This window comes from Nelumbo lutea, chromosome 5 (genome assembly GCF_056320005.1).
Source record: "Nelumbo lutea isolate HS-2025 chromosome 5, American lotus-T2T, whole genome shotgun sequence".
In the NCBI taxonomy this organism is placed as follows: Eukaryota; Viridiplantae; Streptophyta; class Magnoliopsida; order Proteales; family Nelumbonaceae; genus Nelumbo; species Nelumbo lutea.
This window is the reverse complement of record NC_142688.1, coordinates 3,991,515-4,007,287: the sequence shown is the minus strand read 5'-3', so window position 1 is coordinate 4,007,287 and position 15,773 is coordinate 3,991,515. Positions and strand designations below refer to the sequence as shown.

The following is a 15,773-nucleotide window of genomic DNA, read 5'->3' as shown; positions in this document are numbered from 1 at the left end:
TAGTAGCAACAAGTTTTTCAAACCACTACCATGAAGCTTGTTTGAGCCAGTAAATATATCGTTGTAATTTGCATACATGGGAATCACCTTCTTTAAGTAGTCCGGGAGGAGGATACAAGTATACTTTTCCATGTAAATGTCCATGTAAGAATGCATTATTCACGTCCATTTGATGTAATTCCTAATTACGCACAAATTTGGTTCTTGTTAAGTGCTTTTAATTCAACATCCATAGCTTCACACCAATTTGGATCTGAAACGGTTTGCACATATGACTTGGGTTTACGTACTTGTAATAATGGCGTGAAGTGAAAAGGTGAGTTAATGAATGGGCTGTGGATAAATGAGTGGCGGTTAATGTGGGACACACAAATTCCTAAAAATGTTTGGGAATATGGGTGGTTCTGATGGGCCTAGTGTTGGGCCTTGAAGGTGTAGATGGAATTTGATCCTGAGGTTGTTCAGGTTGGGATGCTTCTATTTGTTCAGGCTATAATGGGGTTTGTTGTACATGTTGAGCATGGATTTCAGTCATGGGCTATAATGGGGTTATGTTCAAGAGGTCTCACCATGTTAAGTGGCCTAGAATTAGTTGTTCTATCATCATGAATAGATGAGAACTGATTTTCATAGAATTGAACATCCCTTGAGGCAAATATTTGTTGTGTATCCAAATTGTAGATTTGGTATCCTTTCTAACCATGTGAATATCCGACAAACACGCACCTTATAGACCGTGGAGAGAATTTATCATGACAATGCCCATGAACCCGAGCATAACATAAGCATCCAAATACGTTCAAATGCTCATAACATGGTTGTTTCCAAATAATACCTCATAAGGAGATTTCTCGTATAGTAGTAGTGTTGGAAAATGGTTGATCAAATAAGCTACAGTCAATATGCATTCTCACCAAAATATGATAGGAATTCCCGCATGAAATCGAAGAGCACGTGCCATTTCTAGCAGGTGCCTATGCTTCCGTTCAGCCACGCCATTTTGTTGGGGTGTTTCAACACAAGTCCTTTGATACTCAATACCATGCGAAGCATAGAAAGACTTCATTGGGCCTAAACAAAACCCAAGCCCATTATGTGAACAGATGCTACGGACTAATGTTTGAAATTGAGTATTAACACAAACACAAAATTGTTTGACCAGTGCGTTTGCAATTGTCACACTTCAGTTTTGAACGTCCTTTATTGCGTTGAGTCTGAGAAATGATTGTAGTGCTCCCAACGTGTAGGGCTGCTCCTTCAATCTAATCAGTCATTGGTTGACAAAGGTCTCATACTTTTCTTCTTGTATGACCATTGCGTAAACACAACTGATACTTGGCAATGGATCTAGTCTTAAGATATTTGAATGAACTATGTTGTAACAATCATTTAATCCAACAAGAAACTGAAATACCTTTTATCATTCTTTAACAGTAACGAGTTCCTTCGTCGCTCCATAGGTGCGGGATCCACAGGTGCAAGCTGAAATCGGGATATAAACTAAGAGTTCATCCAATAAAGGCTTCAGTTTAGTGAAATATGTAGAAATCAACAAATTGTCTTGCCTGATCAAGGCTAGTTCTTGTCTGAGATGAAAGATTCAAGGAGTGTTTCCTTGTGAAAATCTTTGTTCAAGATCACGCCAGATTTCAACAGTGCATTCCACATACGCTATACTGTCTTGAAGATTCCGTGCAAGTTAGTTGAAAAGCCAGGAGATGACTAGCGAATTGCATTTCCTCCATGCAAACAGGTCTGGTGAAGGCATTGCTCATCGCTCTTTTCTAAATTGGGTAATTTTATCTATTAAGATAAGTGAAATCAACACGTCTCCAGAATGATCAGAGGGATGCAAGTAATATGGCGATTTGGGATCAGAAGGAATGTCCATTGTGAAATCTCTAGTAGGCATGGGTTCTGGCCAAAATGATTCTAGGGCTGAGCTTAGTCAAGAGACGCTTTGATATCATGTAAATAGTTATCAGTGTTGACAAGAGTTGGAAGAATGATCATATTTGAATGATTTTATAGTTTAATATTTATAGACAGATGTACATGCAATAACATAAACAAGAGACAAGTGGACAAGTGGGGCATCATGTGAATAAGCTTATCAACCTCTATGACATTGCGTGAGATAGGGTGGCACTTTTTCACCCAGCCCGCTGAACCCACCCAACCCACGCAGAATCTAACCTGCCCAACCCGCCCATTTACTTGGCAGGTTATGTGATCAACCCAATCCATCCATTTAAATTCAAATGGGTTGGGTTGGGTTGGGTTATGGATAACCGTTGGGTTAACCATTACAAACATAAGTATTAATTTTTTAGCCTTTTTTTTATTTTCTTCATTTGAATTTAATAATTTATGATTAATGCATTAATTTTCTATTAATTGTTGACTAAATTTAGTTTTGTCTTGAATCAATACACTCCACCCAACATAAATCCATGTCAATTTCACACAAGTCCAAATCAATTCAATGCAGTCTGACCCGATCCAACATATACCGACTCGGGTCAATTCAAATTTGAAATAGACCTCAAACGGGATGGCTCGGTATCGCTTGCTTTGCCTGGTTTGGGTCATCTGGTTCAACCATTATTCACATAGCCTGGCCCGACCCAACACAAGTTTATCCGGATTGATCGAAATCCAAACCGGGTCAGACCGAGTGAAGTCCATACTCGAAACCACCCCACTTGCTTTGCCTGGTTCGGGTCGTATCCATACAACCAGACCCGAATCTGGCCCGGGTCAACGATGCTAGTTGACCTAGAACCTTTGGAGCCTCTGACCTAGGACCAACTCGAATCCAGATTGGTCCGGTCTGGCCGAAGTGAACCGGTCCAATTAGGATATGGACTGACCGAGCCGAACTGGTATGGTCTGACCGGTTCGAACAAGTTCAATTGAGACCTGGTCCAGCCAGACTGGTCCAAATCTTAACGGTTCAACCACTCTTGATGTGATTAGCTCAAAGACAATCAAATTAGATAGTACAAGTTGGTCTGATCGGTTTTAATCAAAGTGGTTTGTCAAATCCAAAGCCTGAACATAGTTCTATGGCTTTGCTGCTTGTGTAAAACTAATGCATGTAATGTGATTTGAACGTTCACCACTTGCATAAATAAGAACTACTATTACCACCAAGCTATGACCAACTTATTTATCATGAAAGAGTTAGTTTTTGGTTTTAAGTACATAAATATAAGATTAATGGGTTTGGGCAGGTTGCATTGGGTTAAAGTAGGTTTGGGTTGAACCCAACCCATTTAATTTTACATAATTGGGTCATTAACGGGTTGGTGGGTTAAATGGGTTGGGTTGAAACTCAAGTCAAACCAAGGCTTGGGCTTTAATAGCGGTTCATGGCTTGTACTGGAGGTCGTACTCATTGAGTTCGATGGCCCATTTTGTCAATCGACCAGAGACCTCGGGCCTGAGTAATATTTGCCTCAAGGGTTTGTCGGTGAGGACGATGATGGTATGGGCTTGGAAATACGGACGAAGTTTGCGGACCGTAATGACCAGCACATAGGCTAGTTTTTCTACCACCGGATATCTCGTTTCTGCTCCCTGCTATATTTTACTAACATAATAGATGGGTCGTTGGACCCGATCTGCTTCCTTTACCAGTACCGAACTGACCACTTCGTTGCTTGCCGAGAAGTACAATTCTAAAACATCGCCCTCTTCGGGCCGGGTCAATATTGGGATACTGGCGAAGTATCTCTTGAGCTCGTCGAATGCGAGCTGGCATTCTGGGTTCCACTCGAACCCTTTGCCTTTTATTGCCTTGAAGAAGGGCAGGCAACGATCTGTTGATTCATCTTGTCCGGGTTGGCCTCAATACCGCGTCGGTTGACGATATACCCTAGGAACTTACCCAAGGTGACACTGAAGATACACTTATTTGGGTATAGTTTCATGTTAAATTGACGGATAATTTGAAAGACAGAATGCAGATCTTGTGTCAATTGATGTGAAAACTGTGTCTTGACGACCAAGTCGTCCACATAACATTCTATCTTTGTGCCAATTAAGGGTTGAAACAACTTATTCACAACCCTTTGAAAGGTTGCCCCAACATTTTTCAGTCCGAAGGGCATAACCTTGTAGTAGTACAGGCCGAACTCGGTTACGAAGGCGGTTTTTTCCTCATCGGATGGGTCCATCCTGATTTGGTTGTAGCTCGAGTAGGCATTCGGGAAGCTTAGCAATTCGTGTCTCGAGGTCGCGTCCACTAGGCGGTCAATCCTGGGGAGGGGGAAGCAATCTTTTGGGCAAGCTCGGTTCAGGTCGGTGTAGTCGACGCACATGCGCTGCTTGCCGTTTGCCTTTTTTACCAGAATGGGGTTGGCTACCCAGCTTGGGTAATGAACTTCCCTTATGAAGTTTGCTACGAGAAGCTTCTCGACCTCCTCATCGATCGCTTTCCAGCGTTCTGGGGATAAGTTGCGTTTCTTCTGTCTAATGGGTCTAACTACAGGGTCAGTATTGAACTTGTGAGTTATGAGCTTAGGGTCTATGCTGGGCATTTCTGTCGCAGACCAAGCGAAAACATCTAAGTTATTGAATAAGAAGCGTACCAGTTCGGATCACAAGGGTTCCTCTAGGGACGCTCCGACCTGAAGTGATCTGGCGGGGTCTTCTGCCTAGACAGAGATAGGAACAGTTCCTCCGTTGGTGCAGCTCGCTCCTCGTTCTGTTCCACCGGTCGCTCCAGTTTTAGGTCGCCAATTACCTTGGCTTTTCTCTTGAGGGCGGCGATGTAGCATTTGCGGGACTCGAGCTGGTCGCCTTGCACTACCCAGATGCAGAAGTCCATTGGGAACTTCATGGCCAAATAGTGAGTAGACACCACGACCTTTAAAGCATGGGTGATTGGCCCACCAACTATGGCATTGTAAGGGGAGGGGGTCACGACCACCAAAAAATCGTGACTGAATCTTACCGTACTAGGCCACGTGCCGACTTCCAGGGGTACTGTGACCTTTTCCAAGGGTTTGACCTCCTCTCCGTTGAAGCCGACCAGCGGGGTGTCTGTAGGCTTCAAGTCATTCTCTCGGAACTGGAGTTTTTTGAAGGCTGCTTTAAAAGGGATGTCTGACGAACTGCCGGAATCAACGAGTACGCGCCAGACTTCGAAGTCGTTGATCTTTACCTTTATGACAAATGCATCGTCGTGGGGGTAGTGGACCCCATGCGCATCATCTTTGGTGAAGAATATGGGATCTTCCGGCCTAGGCCGCTTTGGGGGATTTTGTTCTTCTTTGGCGGCCTCCCGGGTTGATGCCCGAGCTGCTGCCAAGGTGCATCCTGCTACGATCGATCCTCCAACGATCACGTGGATTGTTCCCTGAACTGGTCTTTTCTCCGGGGGTTGCTTCTGCGGTTCGGCTGGCCGGCTGCTGGACTCGGGAGAATCTCTGTTGTGCTCTCCCTGCCGACTTGTCTTATTACTATTATTGTTATTATTATTATTATGTTGTACAAAATTTCTTAGGTACCCGCAACGGATAAGTTCTTCTATCTCGTCGCAAAGATTATTATAATGTTCGTTGCTATGACCATGGTCTCTATGGAAACTGCAGTACAAGTTTTTATTCCTCTTGTTCGGGTTTCCCTTCAGACAAGGTGGCCATTTCACATACGGGGCGTCTTTGATCGTCATTAAGATCTTGGCCCGCTTCGTGTTTAAGGGCATGTAGTCCGTCCGACCTGCTAAGGGAGCTCGGAACGACTGGCTTGGCTTTGTCCCTCGAGGTGGGTCTTTCTTTCTCCTGTCATCTGGTTGGAGGGCTCGCCTTCTCTCTTCCTTTTTTCGATCCCGCTTTCAGTCCTTTGATTTATCTCCTCCTCTGTTCTTATGAATTTGTTCGCGAGCTTGAGGAATTCAGCTACGGTCGCGGGCTGGTTGACTACCATGTGTCACTTGAACTCCTTGTGTGTCACACCCTTCTTGGATGCCGCGAGCTGTACCGCGGGGTTTAGGTGCGGTATCTGTAAACATGCGTCATTGAACTGTTTGACATAGCCCCGGATGGACTATCCTTCCCTCTGGACTATTCCGAAGAGGCTCTCATTGTTTCGGGGGCACTGCTTGCTAGTAATGAAGTGCGCGGTGAAGACTTAACGAACTGGATCCAACTTCTTATCGACCCGGGGGCCAAGTTCCTGTACCAGGTGCGGGCCACTTCCCTGAAGGTGGTAGTAAAGGCCACATACATGCAGGACTCATTGGCCCTTGCCGGGTGCATTTGGGACTGGAAAGCATTGACATGGTCATTGGGGTCAAAGGATCCATCATACTTGTCTAGAGGAGGGAGTTTGAAATCTTTGGGCATGAGAATTGCAATGAGTTCTGAGGACAGGGGGGAAGGGACTGAAAGAATAGGGGCATCTTTTACCTCGTCTGTGCTTGTTTCTTCTTTACCTTGAAGCTCGGGCAGGATGCAGGTGGTAGTTCGGTGTCTTCGTTGCTGCTTAGAAGGCCTGGTATTGGCACTACTTGCCTCGGTGTTGCATCGGCCCAGACTTTTGGTAGTCCGTGGCCAGGACGCCGAATTGGTTCTCTGTGAGTGGGAGCTCGAACTTAGAGTGCCAAGGTGCTGACTTGATCGGCATGGAGGTTCCTGATCCGTTGGCAAGCTACGAGGCGGGGGTAATTAGTCTTTCCCTCCTGCTCGGGGATGAGGCCTGGCTCCTGGAGGGGTTCTGAATTTGGGAGGCTTCCCCTCGGTGAAGGCGCCCACCCTGAGGGGAGGGCTTGATGGAGCTGTTGTTGGTAGTGATGATGGGAAATGTGGTGTAGTACTTGCTGCTGATGGAGCTGTTGTTGTTGGAACTACTGCTTTTGGGCTTGCATTGCCTGCATACACTGCATCAAGTCATCAAGCTGGTTCTGGCTGGTCTTTAGAGGGGCAACGATCGGTTCGACGAAGGTTGTCTCAATAGGGAGGGGAAGGGGAACACTCACAGGGGTCACCGTGCTTGGCGCATTGAGGCTAGGGATTTCGTCCGTCAAGAGGGGGACGGTGAACAGTCCGGTGCATATAGTGGCGGGCTGAAGGTGTTCCCCTATAGCATTCAAGTCGGCGTTGTGCCCGTTGCTGCTGGAGGAGGCCATGGAAGCTAAGGTTTCTTTGAGAGAGAGAGAGAGAGTTAAAGGTTAGGGGAGGCTTTTTGAAATCTTCCCACAGACGGCGCCAAATGATGATGCGAAATCCGGTCGGTCCTAGCTGTCGATTGCCTCGCCTTTGACAGAACTGAAGGTGCTTGAAATAAGGAAGAAGTTGAAGATTTTCGGGGAGGAACTCGGTCGGAACACTCTGAAGCTCAAGTTAGTGTTCTAGAGAAGGCAAGGGAAATGAGAGACTTCAGGACCAAAAAGCACAAAAATCACATACCTCCTTCTTTGGGGGAAGGGGGGCCTTTCATAGGCACCCTGGTACACTTACTCCCATACGTCTACCAGATCGGGTGTCATAACCGCCACTGTCTTCCTTGTCAGGGCCGTCTCTGCCACGTTTGAGATGGCGGTGGCAGGTGGCCGTTGGACGGCGGCTGTCATGTGTCGGACCCCTAATCAGTCAGGCACACCGCCTCCATGTACGGGCTTCCTTGGCATCGGGTACGGTTGTTACGTCAGGCAACATAGTGTTGGAGTGGTGTGCGAGGTGAAGTCTTGAGTTCGGATAGAAGTGTGGCCCGAACTGCCCCAAGGTGGGTCAGCTCGGGTTTTTTGCCTGTTGCGCTTCTTGTAAGGCTTAAGGCCTCTAAGGGAGAGCTCGGGCTCCTCCTTGGGGAGCTCGGTTCGTGGGCACGCTGCCATGCCGAGCTGGTGCTCCTGCCAGGTCACTCTCGGTTGCTTCAACGTGTCGCGCGGCCAAGGCGTTGGGCCAAATCTCTCTCCATCAATAGATTTTCCAAAAATTTCTCCAAACATATATTCTAGGCTGTCCTTGTGGTGCCTACCTTATAATGCCAAAAGCAAATGTTTGAAAAACCCATGCGGCCTCCAAATGCTTATATTTAGCTGAGAATAATCTAATTTTATGGGAGTTTCTTTGAAGCGGCTCAGTCAACACAGCTTAATCTACAATGAGGCACTCCCAAACAGGCCCTTAATCAACCCATTCCGCCGTTGAAGAGATTGCAATCTATTTCAAGATTTTATCCACTAAAATACAATATAATAGGCCACTTAAGGGATAGGAAGGCCTAAGACGAAGGATTAAAATATTGCCACTGGGCGTATCGTATCGGACTGCATCGATACGGGATACGTTACAGCTAGATGTATCTTGCCAGTCATGCGTATCGGTCCGATACGCCATCGTATCGGCACGTATCGCATAGTATCGGCCGATACAGAAGCATATCGATCATGGTTTCGACTTTCAACTACACAACGTCTCACAATAAAAAAATGGATGTAAAGTAACTCAAACCCACGTTGGTCAATGTGCACCCAATTCCCAAACGCGCATTAATCACAAAGCCATTTATTATTTCATGTTAATTAGCGCTATAAAATCACTTTTATTAAAGCCAACCCAACCCGCCAATTGCCACCACTAGCGTGAGATCTTCGAGTGATTTAGCGGCAACATAACAAATATAAGAACACGAGAGAGATAGAGAGATTCTCTGTTTTTTTTTTTGTCTTAATTTTTATTAGAAATTTATTTATTTTTTGTGTGGGGAAGAAAATATAGAAAATACTTTTTACCAATTCATTATTTTATTAATAAATTTTCTTAGATTTTTTTAATTAAAAATTCTCTTAAATTATTAAATAAATATATTTATTTTTGTTTTATAATCGTGGTCATTTGTAGGCTTAATATTGTGCTTTGATCATAGTTTGAGGGCAGAAGATGGCTCTTTTGAATCTTTAGGCTGCATTTGTTTTTGGTGGAAAATTCATTGATGTAAAACTCAATCGATGGGTTTAAAATTTTAGTGGACCATTGTAGCTTTTTTAATGTGATAATCAATGTATGTAATACAATGATTTTTAGGTATTATATACATCAATTATGGATGGAAAAGTTGACTGATGAGAAAACAAATGCGTGAAAATGCAGACCGGAAGTGGAGTTTAACACTGCTCCATATTTAAACCGAAAACAAACATATGCAAATGTAAATTGACAATGTAGTTTTACGTTGATTCGCATTTACATCAAAACCAAACACAATCTTTTGGCTTAGTTTAGAAGGAGTACAAATACAAATGTGTTCAATACAAATATATACAAAATATAAAGTTCTGTAGTCTACAAATTTGTATTTGTACTCCTTCCAAATACAGCCTTTGGGTAAAAAATGAGTTTATTATTAGGGGTGCAAATCCGGCTGGGTAGGTCGAGGTGAAGTCAACCCTAACCCAACCCCAAAACTTCGGGTTTGGTTCTGGTTAGGCTCTGATTGTCTTGTGTTGGTTCGACTTCTTCCTATGGCCAAATGTACTTTTAAACTCTAGTTCATGTTAATTGAATATTAACATTATTTATGTGTAAACGAACATGGTTATCATGTTCAAGAAAAAATTGCTTTTAAACCTTTTAAATAATTAAATAATCATTTCAAAGTTAAAAAATAAAATAATTGTATATTTTTATGTTTTTCTATTGCTTAACTTTTTATTTTTTACTTAACATATCTCATACGGGCCACTAATAAATATAAAAAGACGAATATTAAATATACATAAATTCACAGAAACCCGGCCTAAGTTACAAGGCCTATTCACGGACTGGGCTTTGGAATCAACTTTACACAGTTTCAAGCTCAGGTTTTAGGCCGGGCCCATTCAGAATTTGACAAAAGCTAAGGGCCTAAGCCCGATCGCGGCCCATGAACCGGTCTGGCATCCCTATTTCTTATACAGACGACCACTGCATGAGATGAAGGGGCTTTACTTCGCTCATCGGACAAAAGCATCCAACCTCCTGTTGATTTTCATATCTAAGCCCTTAAAGCCTGAAGTTGAAAATTGCAGTTGGTCGGACGCATGTTCTCCGAAGTCGGAACAGTAGAAGCCAATTATATTACCCCAGCAAAAGTGCCAACTGTCAATGTCAGGCAACTTCAACACAGAAGGAAAAACAGTTATTCCTCAAGGTTAGATTGTTATGAAGTGCACATCCGTCCAGCTAAGATTTGAGTGGATATCAAAATTAGGGTGGTCTTCTCTGCAACATCAGTGAACATTACTGAAACGATTCTTCCAAAATTGACAAAGTTGTTAGGGTTTTGTAGGCCAACGTTCACGCAATAATCACCTGTTTATATTAAGTAATTCACTTCTCTTTCATGGAAAATAAAACGGAGGAAGAGACTTTTTGAATTTGTTCACGCACGCACTGCAGTTTGCCTGCCAAATTAACAGCTAAAGCATAAATACAAATTTGGGTTATTATATATAATTTTTTTTTTCAGGGATCATTTTATTGAAAAGCCAGATACTTGTTTTTGCTGAGATGGGTTTGTGCTATGATGCGGTTATCCATTGCTATGGATTGAAGTTTACTGTTTTTGTTTGTTATTTATTCTCTCACCATTTACTTGAAACTAAGAAAAAGTCCGAAAGAGAAAGTAGTACTGCCGGGCAGGTATGGAAAATAGCGCCTCAGGTGCATCAATTTGCTGAAAGATTGAATCTTCTAAATATATTTAGTGGCCCTTTTGCAATTCATGATGTTTTTTGGCCAGCTTTTTTTTTCTGATTCCCTGTCGATTCTCAATGCGCGCGCAACAATAATAAGTCTAATTCTATGAACAGAATTCATGCGAGGACATTGGTGTCTATGCTGCCCAGGTTGTTACATTTGTCAAAAAGCTTGGATTCGCTAAGAATTAGATGTGAGCATTTCAAGTTTTGTCTCTACTTGAGTTTGTCTTAGCCCCGCCCTAACTGTGTCGATTTGATTGCAGGTACCCGCAGATCAACTGGTCGTAGAGTTCGTTTATGGCACAGTGTAATGTGTCAATGAAGCTGCGGGAACTCGTAGTTGTCAGTACTCATGAGGACACAAGCCAGATCCATCAACAGTCTCCAATGCTTGGCCAGGAGCTCCACGGTTTGGTGATGGCCGATGGTTGCACGGCTGATGACATTACGGTCGTAGATCAACAAGTAAAGCCATTCTCCACCAATGGGTTTTCTCCCAACCAGTCGAATTCTTCTCACTACCAACCATGGCTACCTCTAACAGCCTTGAGGGATAATTTGACTTTGCCGTGGGATCTAAGTGGCGATCAGGTTAGACTCTGCAGCTCTACCAAGAACTTGTTTGGGGTATCAACTTCCTTTGTCATCGGAGAACAGACCCAAGAGTGATATCTTCTTCGAAGGCCCGACACACTCAATCGTGTCAGATAAACAAGAAGCCGTTGAACATGGGCTCCATTCCAACAGATGGTTGCACTCCAACATCTTTACCGGCCAATGGGAATAACTTATTACATCCATCGTCAATGCCAGAGTCTACCCCGAATAAGGAAGAGCTCGGGCATGACAGAGGTTCCGTCAAACTGGGGTCAGGTAAAGCAGACGCTGTCTCAGATTGAAGATGAAGATGATCAGAAGGTCGTTGGAAGATCGGGGGGGGAAGCACCAATCAAAAAATCTAGTCGCCGAGAGGAAGAGAAGAAAGAAGCTGAAAGAGAGGCTCTTTTCCCTGATGAGTAAGGTCATTGGTTCCCCGGATTAGTAAGGTAATCCATTAATTGTCATAATTAGGCATCAATTTCCTTTTATATCGATAAGCAGGCGAAATTCTCATTAATTTTGGATAACCTCACTCTTGGGGGCGTTCTTTTTTGGGATTTTGAGAGGGGAAAAAGATGGTCAATGGGATTTTGGTTTTCATTGACCAAGAATTTATTTCAGATTTATGTGGGGCCAGTTATTTCCTGAGTATCATTTACCCCTCCTAGGTGGGTAAATACTTTTATGAAAGTATTTTTACAAAAGGACTTTTATGAAAGTACTTTTATGGAAGTACTTTTACGAAAACACTTTTATGGAAGTATTTTTATGAAAGCGTTTTTAAGAAAGCACTTTTATAAAAAGCACTTTATGAAAGCATTTTTATAAAATGACTTTTACAAAAGCACTTTTATGGATGTACTTTTATAAAATCACTTTTAGAAAAGTACTTTTATTAAAGAACTTTTGCTAAAGTACTTTTACAAAACATCTATGCCAAGTGGTAAACATTAATTGTTGGAGACCTAGGTTGGCGTTTTGTGAATACTAGCATGATTTTTTTTTTTTTTTTGAAGAATGGAAATGTGCAACATAAGACATTTATTAGTATGGAAAGAATTCATTTTTAGGAAAAAAGTGTTTGGGTCATAGCAATATTTTCTCAATTGGCCTATTTTTACAATTCTTTTCCATTTTAGAATTTCATCTTGGATAAGAATGAGAGTTGAACCAAACATAGCCTTAGATTATAAAATTTTTACCATGAGTCATATTCTTTTTAGAATAAAAAACCAGCTCATAGCACAAAAATTGAGGTAGCCTCTAAAAATTATCATGCCCTATCTTATTCATTTTTATTCTTTCAAAAAACTCTATCTACAAAATTGCTGGTTGAGTTTATAATTAATAAATCCATCTCTGTTGTTTTGTGCATGTATTAACACTTTTGGCCTAAAGTACACGGAGTATCTTTTTGTCCGAGGTGAGTTTCGAGTCCTGATCTTCTGCACCTGTAGACTGTAACAGAAGTTACAGGTAGTACCTTAAGCACCAGTCACAAACCAACATGAAATTTGTCCTGACTCTATTAGGTTAATGGCTCGTCCCCAGTTCACCATTAACAAGCACCTGTAGATTCTCGGTCAGAAAAGCCTTTAATATTGGTTACAGCTCTGTACTTACTCGAGTCAGAGATAGGGCAGCAACTGGGGCCGGGCTCAGATTAAACATTTTTAAAAGTGTAAGTGCACCTGGTTCTCGCAGGCCAAATACTGTGTAAAATTCTTCAAAATGGATACTCTGCTTCTACCCTTCTAAAGGTGCAAATCAGGTATCCGGTTTGAAATCCAGGCCCATTCAAATTTTAACATAATAAACCCAAGTCCACCCAGGTTGCACCCCTACCCTACTCTTGCCAAGGGCAATAAAATTGTCATTCTTAAATCAGTAGTGACTGACTGACGGACCATGTATTCGGTCTGTGAAAACTTATAGGTATGTAATTTTGCTTGAATCCAGGCACTAAAATGTCTTGAAGTATTGGCCTATTTTTTTTTTTCTTAAAGCCGACATACACATACCTTATTGGGTGATATAGCTGGATTTAAATATACTCATTAACGAAAGGGTTAAATATAAAAACCTCTTTTTTATTTTTGAAAATTCAATAAATACCTCTGTTTTGTCGATGATGAAGACAGATGATCATTTTTTTCAAAATAGCTGTTTTACCTTTTGTATGAATTAGTATACACCTATTTTATTAAAATAACCCTGTCACTCAAACATTATTCATCTTCTTCCTCACACTCACAGCGGGAATGGCGGCAGTACACTCCATAATAATCCGATCGAATACTGTTCATATTCTTCAACTGATTCGCCATTAAAGAATTCACGAAGTCGCACGAAAAATCTGTAAGTTCTTCTCACAGAGTCTCGCACAAGAAATTTATAGGTCCTTCCTCTCCCTTTGGATCCAAAGCAAAATTTGCCCGCCAGTTATGGAAACAAAAATAGAGCACTTCTGAGTTTTTGCTCTCGCTGCAAAATGCAGTGCTTTCTCCTCCACTAATCTCCTCTCCTCTTTACTCCTCCTGGGTTTATCTTGTTTAACAGTACTCTTCTTTACTGCGTTTACCCAGGTGGACCCGCCTGGGAAAGGTACTGGTGGAGGAAAGGAACGAGAGCCAAGTCAATACCAGGGCCGAGAGAATTTCCTGTGTTTGGAAGGATGAATCTTATGGCTGGCAGCTGCGTGGAGGAGTGCGTAGCCAATTGGCTCATGGCTTTCTGTCTCGGAGAGACTCGTGTCATCTTCACTTGTAACTCCGATGTAGCGAAAGAGATCTTGAACAGCTCGGTTTTGCATCTTGTAAACTTTCTCTCTTTATCCGAGATAGTTTACAAGATCATAGCCTATAAGGCCCTTTAGGAAATCTCTCCCGTTGTTCAATCCGCAAATTTCATCTCTAATCAGGCGCTTTTCGAGGCCATTGATGGAGCAATGTTCATACACATAATAGACTTCGAGATTGGGCTTGGAGGTCAATGATTATCGTTCATGCAAGAGATCGCAAGCAAGTCCAAGTCCCGTAATGTTCCTCTCTCATCTCTTTTCTTCGAATTATTGTTGTTGTACCAGAAGAATCGTTTCCTGAGGCGAACCTGATAAAGGACCATCTCTATCAGTTCACGCCTGAGCTTGGAATTTGATTTGATATTGATTTCTTGATCATTCATGTTTTTGAGGTCATATTGTTCGACTTCATCAAGTGCCTCAATGGCAAGATGAGACATCAAGTGCCTCAATGGTGAGATGAGACATCAAGTGCCTCAATGGTGAGATGAGATATCAAGCGCCGCAAGGCCGCCGTTAATCTTTCTTTCTCCAACTATTTTTTGATATCTCAATGCTTCCAACTCCATCCCAGCATTCCTCTGAGTTCTCTCAGGGATGTCACCGTACATCATCATGTTCATGGTTGCTGATGACTGTAGAGATACCGCGCTCGTTTCATCGGAATTTCATTGACGCGCTTGAGTTCTACACATCGGATTCGCTTCTTACGGCGTTTACTGGAGAACACCAAGATCCTTGCCTCCATTCTCATGGAGCTCTCAAGAAACCTCAGATGGCCTCTCTCGATCTCGAGATCAATAACACACATCTGTATTGGATTGCTCTTTGGCCTTGCTCTGTTCCTGTACTTATCAGAAATGCTCGCCGACCTCTGCAACACTTACTTCTCGGCTACTCTTCAGCTCCACTAAAACAAACGTTAAAACTAACCAACCAAAAAAACACACAGAGAAAGCTAAAAAGGAAGTAACTATCTACTAGAAATTAAAGAACCAGACAAATAAACGACACCTAAAGAGAAAAACTACTGCTAAGGCTAACCAATTAACCATCTATAGCTTAATGGATTAGAAGAGCATCCCTGATGGATTGCTCTCTAGGGACCAAAGCTTGCAACAGCTTCTGAATCTAAGGATCTTTGGAACCATGCCCGTTTTCAAAAAAAATGATGCCACATTGGATTCACATAGGTATTTCAACAAACGCCCATCTATCTCATTATCTCATTGTTTGGTTCAGCCAATTATTAAAAAATTGGACATGTCTCAAAAATCGGGACCTCACCGATGCATGTTCCCCAACAGTTGACTGATATGTATTCTGTGATGCTTACCTGTCAATACATACATGAAAAAATGGTGATAAAAATCATCCTACCAAACAACATAAGGTAAGTTAAACTATGTGGGAGGTTTTTGTATTGTATCCTTAATTAAAGTTAATAACCGTTTCAATGGTACGTTAGGTGACACGTTAAAAATTTAAAAACTCTATTTTACCCTTTTTTAGAGCGTTTCTTTCTTTATTAGTTTTTTCTTTTTCATCCCCATCTTCTCCCTCCCTGCCGTGTTGGGTTTGTATCCTTTCTACTAATTCCTTGCCCTTTCTTTTTTTGTATTTTCTTGAATTGGCCATAAGCAGATATGGAGAAGCAAGAAGATATTGGTCTTTTGTATAGAGAGA

The 15,773-nt window shown here is 42.3% G+C and overlaps 1 long non-coding RNA gene across 2 annotated transcripts; it reads left to right on the top strand.

Moving 5' to 3' along the window:
• The first annotated feature begins 10,630 nt into the window (after window positions 1-10,630).
• LOC148849905 (uncharacterized) lies at window positions 10,631-14,465 on the top strand. 2 transcript variants are annotated; one of them, XR_016099790.1, is made up of 4 exons: window positions 10,631-10,834; window positions 10,951-11,733; window positions 13,544-13,645; window positions 13,873-14,465. It is a non-coding gene; the product is annotated as an uncharacterized LOC148849905 (long non-coding RNA). The 2 variants fall into 2 exon arrangements; XR_016099789.1 differs by having other exon boundaries at window positions 10,693-10,878.
• The last annotated feature ends 1,308 nt before the right edge of the window (window positions 14,466-15,773 follow it).